The sequence below is a fragment of the Triticum urartu genome, chromosome 1A (assembly GCF_056163025.1).
Source record: "Triticum urartu cultivar PI428250 chromosome 1A, HENAU_Tu73, whole genome shotgun sequence".
NCBI classification, from domain to species: domain Eukaryota; kingdom Viridiplantae; phylum Streptophyta; class Magnoliopsida; order Poales; family Poaceae; genus Triticum; species Triticum urartu.
In genome coordinates, this window is record NC_141873.1 from 127,946,603 (window position 1) to 127,952,401 (window position 5,799).

General features: G+C 39.9%; 1 long non-coding RNA gene across 1 annotated transcript; it reads left to right on the top strand.

The window, feature by feature from the left end:
• Positions 1-1,325: 1,325 nt before the first annotated feature.
• On the top strand, positions 1,326-2,834 carry LOC125553036 (uncharacterized). The gene is made up of 2 exons (XR_007303890.2): positions 1,326-2,038; positions 2,179-2,834. It is a non-coding gene; the product is annotated as an uncharacterized LOC125553036 (long non-coding RNA).
• The last annotated feature ends 2,965 nt before the right edge of the window (positions 2,835-5,799 follow it).

Here is a 5,799-nt window from a genome sequence, read left to right on the forward strand (position 1 = left end):
CCATAGCATGAAACATATGCATCCAAAACAGCCCCTTACGAAGCAACGCATAAACTAGGGTTTAAGCTTATGTCACTCTAGCAACCCATCATCTACTTATTACTTCCCAATGCCCTCCTCTAGGCCCAAACAATGGTGAAGTGTCATGTAGTTGACATTCACATGACACCACTAGAGGAAAGACAACATACATCTCATCAAAATATCGAACGAATACCAAATTCACATGACTACTTATAGCAAGACTTCTCTCATGTCCTCAGAAACAAACGTAACTACTCACAAATCATATTCATGTTCATAATCAGAGGGGTATTAATATGCATAATGGATCTAAACATATGATCTTCCACCAAGTAAACCAACTAGCATCAACTACAAGAAGTAATCAACACTACTAGCAACCCACAGGTACCAATCTGAGGTTTTGAGACAAAGATTGGATACAAGAGATGAACTAGGGTTTGAGATGAGATGGTGCTGGTGAAGATGTTGATGGAGATTGACCCCCTCCCGATGAGAGGATCGTTGATGATGACGATGGTGATGATTTCCCCCTCCCGGCGGGAAGTTTCCTCGGCAGAACAGCTCCGCCGAAGCCCTAAATTGGTTCCGCCAAGGTTTCGCCTCGTGGCGGCGGAGTTTCGTCCTGTGAGCTAGCGTATGATTTTTTCCTCGACGAAAAACTCCATATAGCCAAAGATGGGCATCAGAGGGCCACCAGGGGGCCCACGAGGCAGGGGGCGCGCCCAGGGGGTAGGGCGCGCCCCCACCCTCGTGGACGATGGGTGGCCCCCTCTGGTACTTCTTTTGCCCAATATTTTTTATATATTCTGAAACATGCTCCCGTGAAGTTTCAGGACTTTTGGAGTTGTGCAGAATAGGTCTCTAATATTTGCTCCTTTTCCAGCCCAGAATTCCAACTGACGGCATTCCCCCTCTTAATATAAACCTTGTAAAATAAGAGAGAATAGGCATAAGTATTGTGATATAATGTGTAATAACAGCCCATAATGCAATAAATATCGATCTAGAAGCATGATGCAAAATGAATGTATCAACTCCCCCAAGCTTAGACCTCACTTGTCCTCAAGCGAAAGCCGAAATCGAAAAATATGTCCACATGTTTAGAGATAGAGGTGTCGATAAAATAAAATACGAACATGAGGGCATCATAATCATTATTATAACAGCAACATATTATATATATATATATATATATATATATATATATATGAGTGACACTATTCTAATTCTGGGAGTAGAATAACTATTTGGATCAGCTCATGCACTATACCTCCCGAGATCATGAGGGACCCACCGAACTGTACAATACAAAAACCCACCCCATCCACTGCCCCGATCCCCTCCCCTGACCTCCCCAAATCCCCTCCCCCGACCTTCCCCGATCGCCGCCGCTGCCTCTCTCCCTGAATCGTGCCGCCGCCGCCATCCTCCTTGAATCGTGCCGGCGCCACCCTCCCTGGTTCACGCCTCCTCCGCCTCCCTCCCTGGATCACAGCGACGTCGCCCACCACTGCCGCGACACACCTCCGCCGCCACCCACCCCGTCCCCGACGCACCTGCAGCCTTCCGCACAGATCCGGTTGGGGCCGGCGAGATCCACGCGGTCGACCACAAGTTCTGCCCTATCCCACGACATCCATCCAACGACATCGACTGATCTGAACAAAATCAGTCCATGGCCACCCACGCACGGCTTGGATTCTGCACATCGCCGCCATGAGATGCAGTCTACTAGCTCACATCTGCCACCATGCCTCCTCACCTCTACCATCGACGGTCGCCACTGTGCTCAAGGTCTCCTGTACATGCCATGGCCTGGGGCCCCAACCCCTTATGCTATAGGATCCTGGGGTCGCCGCTTTACTCGTCACCGTCAGCCTCCCCGACCTTCTCTGGTTGCCTGGACAGGACTGCCCTTGCCATTGAGCGCGACCAGTGCCTATATTTCGTCCACGACCAAGCCATTGTGCTCATCTTCAGTTCTGCGTCGACCAGTTGCATAACAGTAGCGGTATGTTCATGTTCAGAGCACATGTTCTGTTGAAAAGATTCCCATTTTGCCTAATTATATTGCAATCCTGCAAGTCTATGAGCCATGCTCTGAACTGTGAACATATACTGATAATACAAGTTACTTGGTGCACTATCAAGGTTCAAGAAAGGATGCAGGCTTCCACACGGTGCCTGAAAAATGCCACTTTCCCAATCTCGTCTCCCTCCGAGCACGAAGCCGCTGCTGCCCGTCAGTGCTTGGTCAACGACCGACCGAACAACTCTTCCCTCTCCACCACGAGAAGTTCGTCGCCTCACGCGCGAGCAGTCCATCTATCGCCTCCCGTGCAAGCACTCCATCACTTCACACAGTGTCTGTTCGACAGAGTTGTCCTTTTGAAGAAGCAGAAAATGGAGTTTGAAGCGGCCGCGGGCGGGTGGTGGTGTGGTTGCAGAAGAAGAAGCACTGGTGCGAACTCGTCCATCTGGCACTAGTATACCAGTATGATTTGGAGGCGAAGAATTTGTTGTCTCTTACCATGAATCTCTGTAGCTATGGAAATTTGGCTTCCTGTAAATTTTTTAGATATATCGCTAGCACTTTGTTCCCCAAGTGTGTTTGCATTAATGCGTGAGAGGAAACTATTTTGGGTAAGTATTCGCCTGGGATTTTCCTATGCTTTGCACTGCTACGTACATAGTTTGAAAATGTAATTTTGGAGTCCAATATGGCTCTAGGTTGAAGTTTGATGCATTGCACGTGATTGATGTACATTATATCCTACTATAAATGCATAACACTTCTTGTACGATTATACATGATTGTGCAGTCCCGATGCATTACATTGGTTCTAAAAAAAGTGTTTGTATTTATGACCCAATGGAGAATGTTACTTTTATACTAATGAAGTTCATGTAGAGTAAAAAGGTGCATTTCTTAAAAAGATGTACTGAAAAATAAAAGGTTGTACGAAAAAGTACATGTTCACATGTTTGTATGGTCATCCCCAAGTAGTAAAAACACAAAGCTTGCACATAAAATTTAATGAAAGAGAAAAATGGAATTTCCTCGTTCTACAAAAAAACCTAGAGGTTCAAATTTAAAAAAATGGGGAAGTTCAATGTTTATTACAATATCAAGACGGTCAAATTGAAAAAATCGAGCAGTTTAAAAAGTTTATTCCTATCGTGGCACTGGAGACTCTCATCCGTGATTCTTCCCCGCTGCTGCATCCAACCATGTCCAACCGCCACCGCTGCCCGTGGAAGAAGAACATCTCCCGCCGCCGCGAGGTTGACTGGAGGTCAGAGAGATCTACCAGAGTGGTGGAGATGGGGGTGGAGCTCGGGGCCAGGGAGGAGGTACATCACGGTGGCGGTGGAAGAAGGCTGCCGCCCAAGAACAGGGCCGGGACGGGGACCTTTTTTGTACTCAAATGTGTCGATGCGTTTCTATGTGTATGAACATTTTACTCCCCGTTGTTTCTTTACATTCTGTGAATTCTCTAGAATTTGATGATGACTGTTGAATGAATTTTGCAGCAAAATGTCGTGGTGAAAATCTTTTTTGGTCTTGTGCGACGAAGAACACAGAGCACAAAACCATGAAACATGGGTGAAGTTCATATATATATATATATATATGTATATATATATATATATAGTTTTGTATATATATACAAGTATATATATATATGGTAGGGGTTCAAGGGGATGTTGTATGGCGCTAATTATTGTATCCCCCCAATGAAATGTTCTGAAAGTGTACAAGAAAGAATGGCGCTGAAAAATGGGAACCATGAATCGATTATATGTTCATGTGAGAATGTATTTTGTCTAAGAACAGAAAATTATGAGTTGGTTTTCATTTGTTGTAGCAACTTATCTTGTTGGGACTTTTGTATGTACGGATTATTATTCAAAAAAGATAATGGATTTTCTTCGTTTCTTAAAAAAGCTTCGAAGTTCAAATTTAAATAACATGGCAGCTCGATGTTTATTACAACACTAGAATTTATGTCCATTGATAAATAAAAAGCCAAGAAGTTCAAACTAATAAAATAGAGGAGTTCAAACATTTACATAAAAAGTAGATTCCCGTTGTTTCTAGAAAAAAACCTAGAGGTTCAAATTAAAATAACGAAGAAGTTCAACATTTATTACATTCCCAAGAAAGTCAAATTGAAAAAACAAAAAACATCTCAACACAAATTTATTAAAAAAAAGGATTTTCTAAACTGAAAAGCCCCAGAAATTCAAATCTAAAAAACAAAATGGCTCGATACTTATTAAAAAACTAGGATTTTTATTCTCGAACTAGGAATTTTCCGTTACTAATACAAATAAAAACAAAGAAGTCCAAATTAAAAAATGAAGTAGTTCAATGTTTAAACCCCCCTCAAATTTTCGTTCTTACTAAAGAATAAAATATGCAGTAGTTTGATGTATACGAAAAACTATGAAGCTCAAATGTAAAAAATAGAGAACTTCTAAGGTAATAAACAACTTAGATTTTTCTCATTACTAAAGAATTAAATGGGGAAGTTCAAAATATTGAATAGTTCTAAAAACATATTTATCCCATGCCTGAAAAGTAAAAGCCAAGAAGTTCAATTTGTCAAACAAGAGCATGACAAACATTAGATAAATAAATGGACTGATCAAGTTTCTTAGTAAAAACAAGAAGTTCAAATTTTAAAAATGGAGCAATTAGTTTTTTTAAATAAGAGGCTCAAATTAAAAAAATTGAGTACTTCAATATATACAAAAAACTCAAATTCTTGTTTGTAGGTAAAAAAAGAATGAAGTTCAATTTCAAAAAAAGTTGTTCGAGCTGTACTACAAGATTTAAAACTGAGTGGTTCGTCATTTATTACAAAACCGAATAAGACCAATAAGTTCTATTCGAAATAATGAAGAAGTTCTATTAAAATAAACCTAGAAGTTCAAATTTAACGAAGGGGCTCGATGTCTATCAAAAAGTAGGATTTTTCCGTTACTAAAAGAAATAAAACCAGGAAGTCCAAATTAGAAAGATGGAGAATTTTGATGATTATAGAAAACTCAGATTTCCCTTGTTATTAAAGAATGGAAAACAAGAAGTTCAAAAATTTAATAAAAAGAAGTTCAACTTTTAGAAAAAATAGGGCGCTTCAAAATTTCATAAAAAAGATTAAGAAAAAACCAGAAGTCCATATTAAAAAGATGGAGAAGTTCGATGATTATAGAAAACTCAGATTTCCCTCATTATTAAAGAATGGAAAACAAGAAGATCAAACAAAAAACAAGAAGTTCAACTTTTAAAAATAGAGCGCTTCAAAATGCATAAAAATGATTAAGAAAATCAGATTAAAAATTCATAAAAAACTCAGATATTTTCACGCAACCGAGAGAAGTTCAGATTGATAACTGCCAGAAGTTCACATACTACACGGTGTGCATTTTGTATTAAAAAGGAATAAAAAGCAAAGTCTAAAAGTTTTGTTGTTATAAGTTCAAGTCCTCCATCGGATAAAGTTGAAAAAATTATTGTGAGAGAGGTTTGTACAAAAGGAATATCAATTGTGTAACACGGACGAAATGAATGGGAATATTACAAACGAAAATATGTCACAGAAGTTCAACATGAAAACAACAGGAAGTTCGACTACTACAGTGAATGAATTTCAGATGAAAAACTTTTAAAATCATCGCGAGTATGAAAAAACGATCAACACGGGAAAGTTGTGTGTTTACATCAACTTTCCATCAGTATATTACTTGCTCAATTCCGGTGAGTGT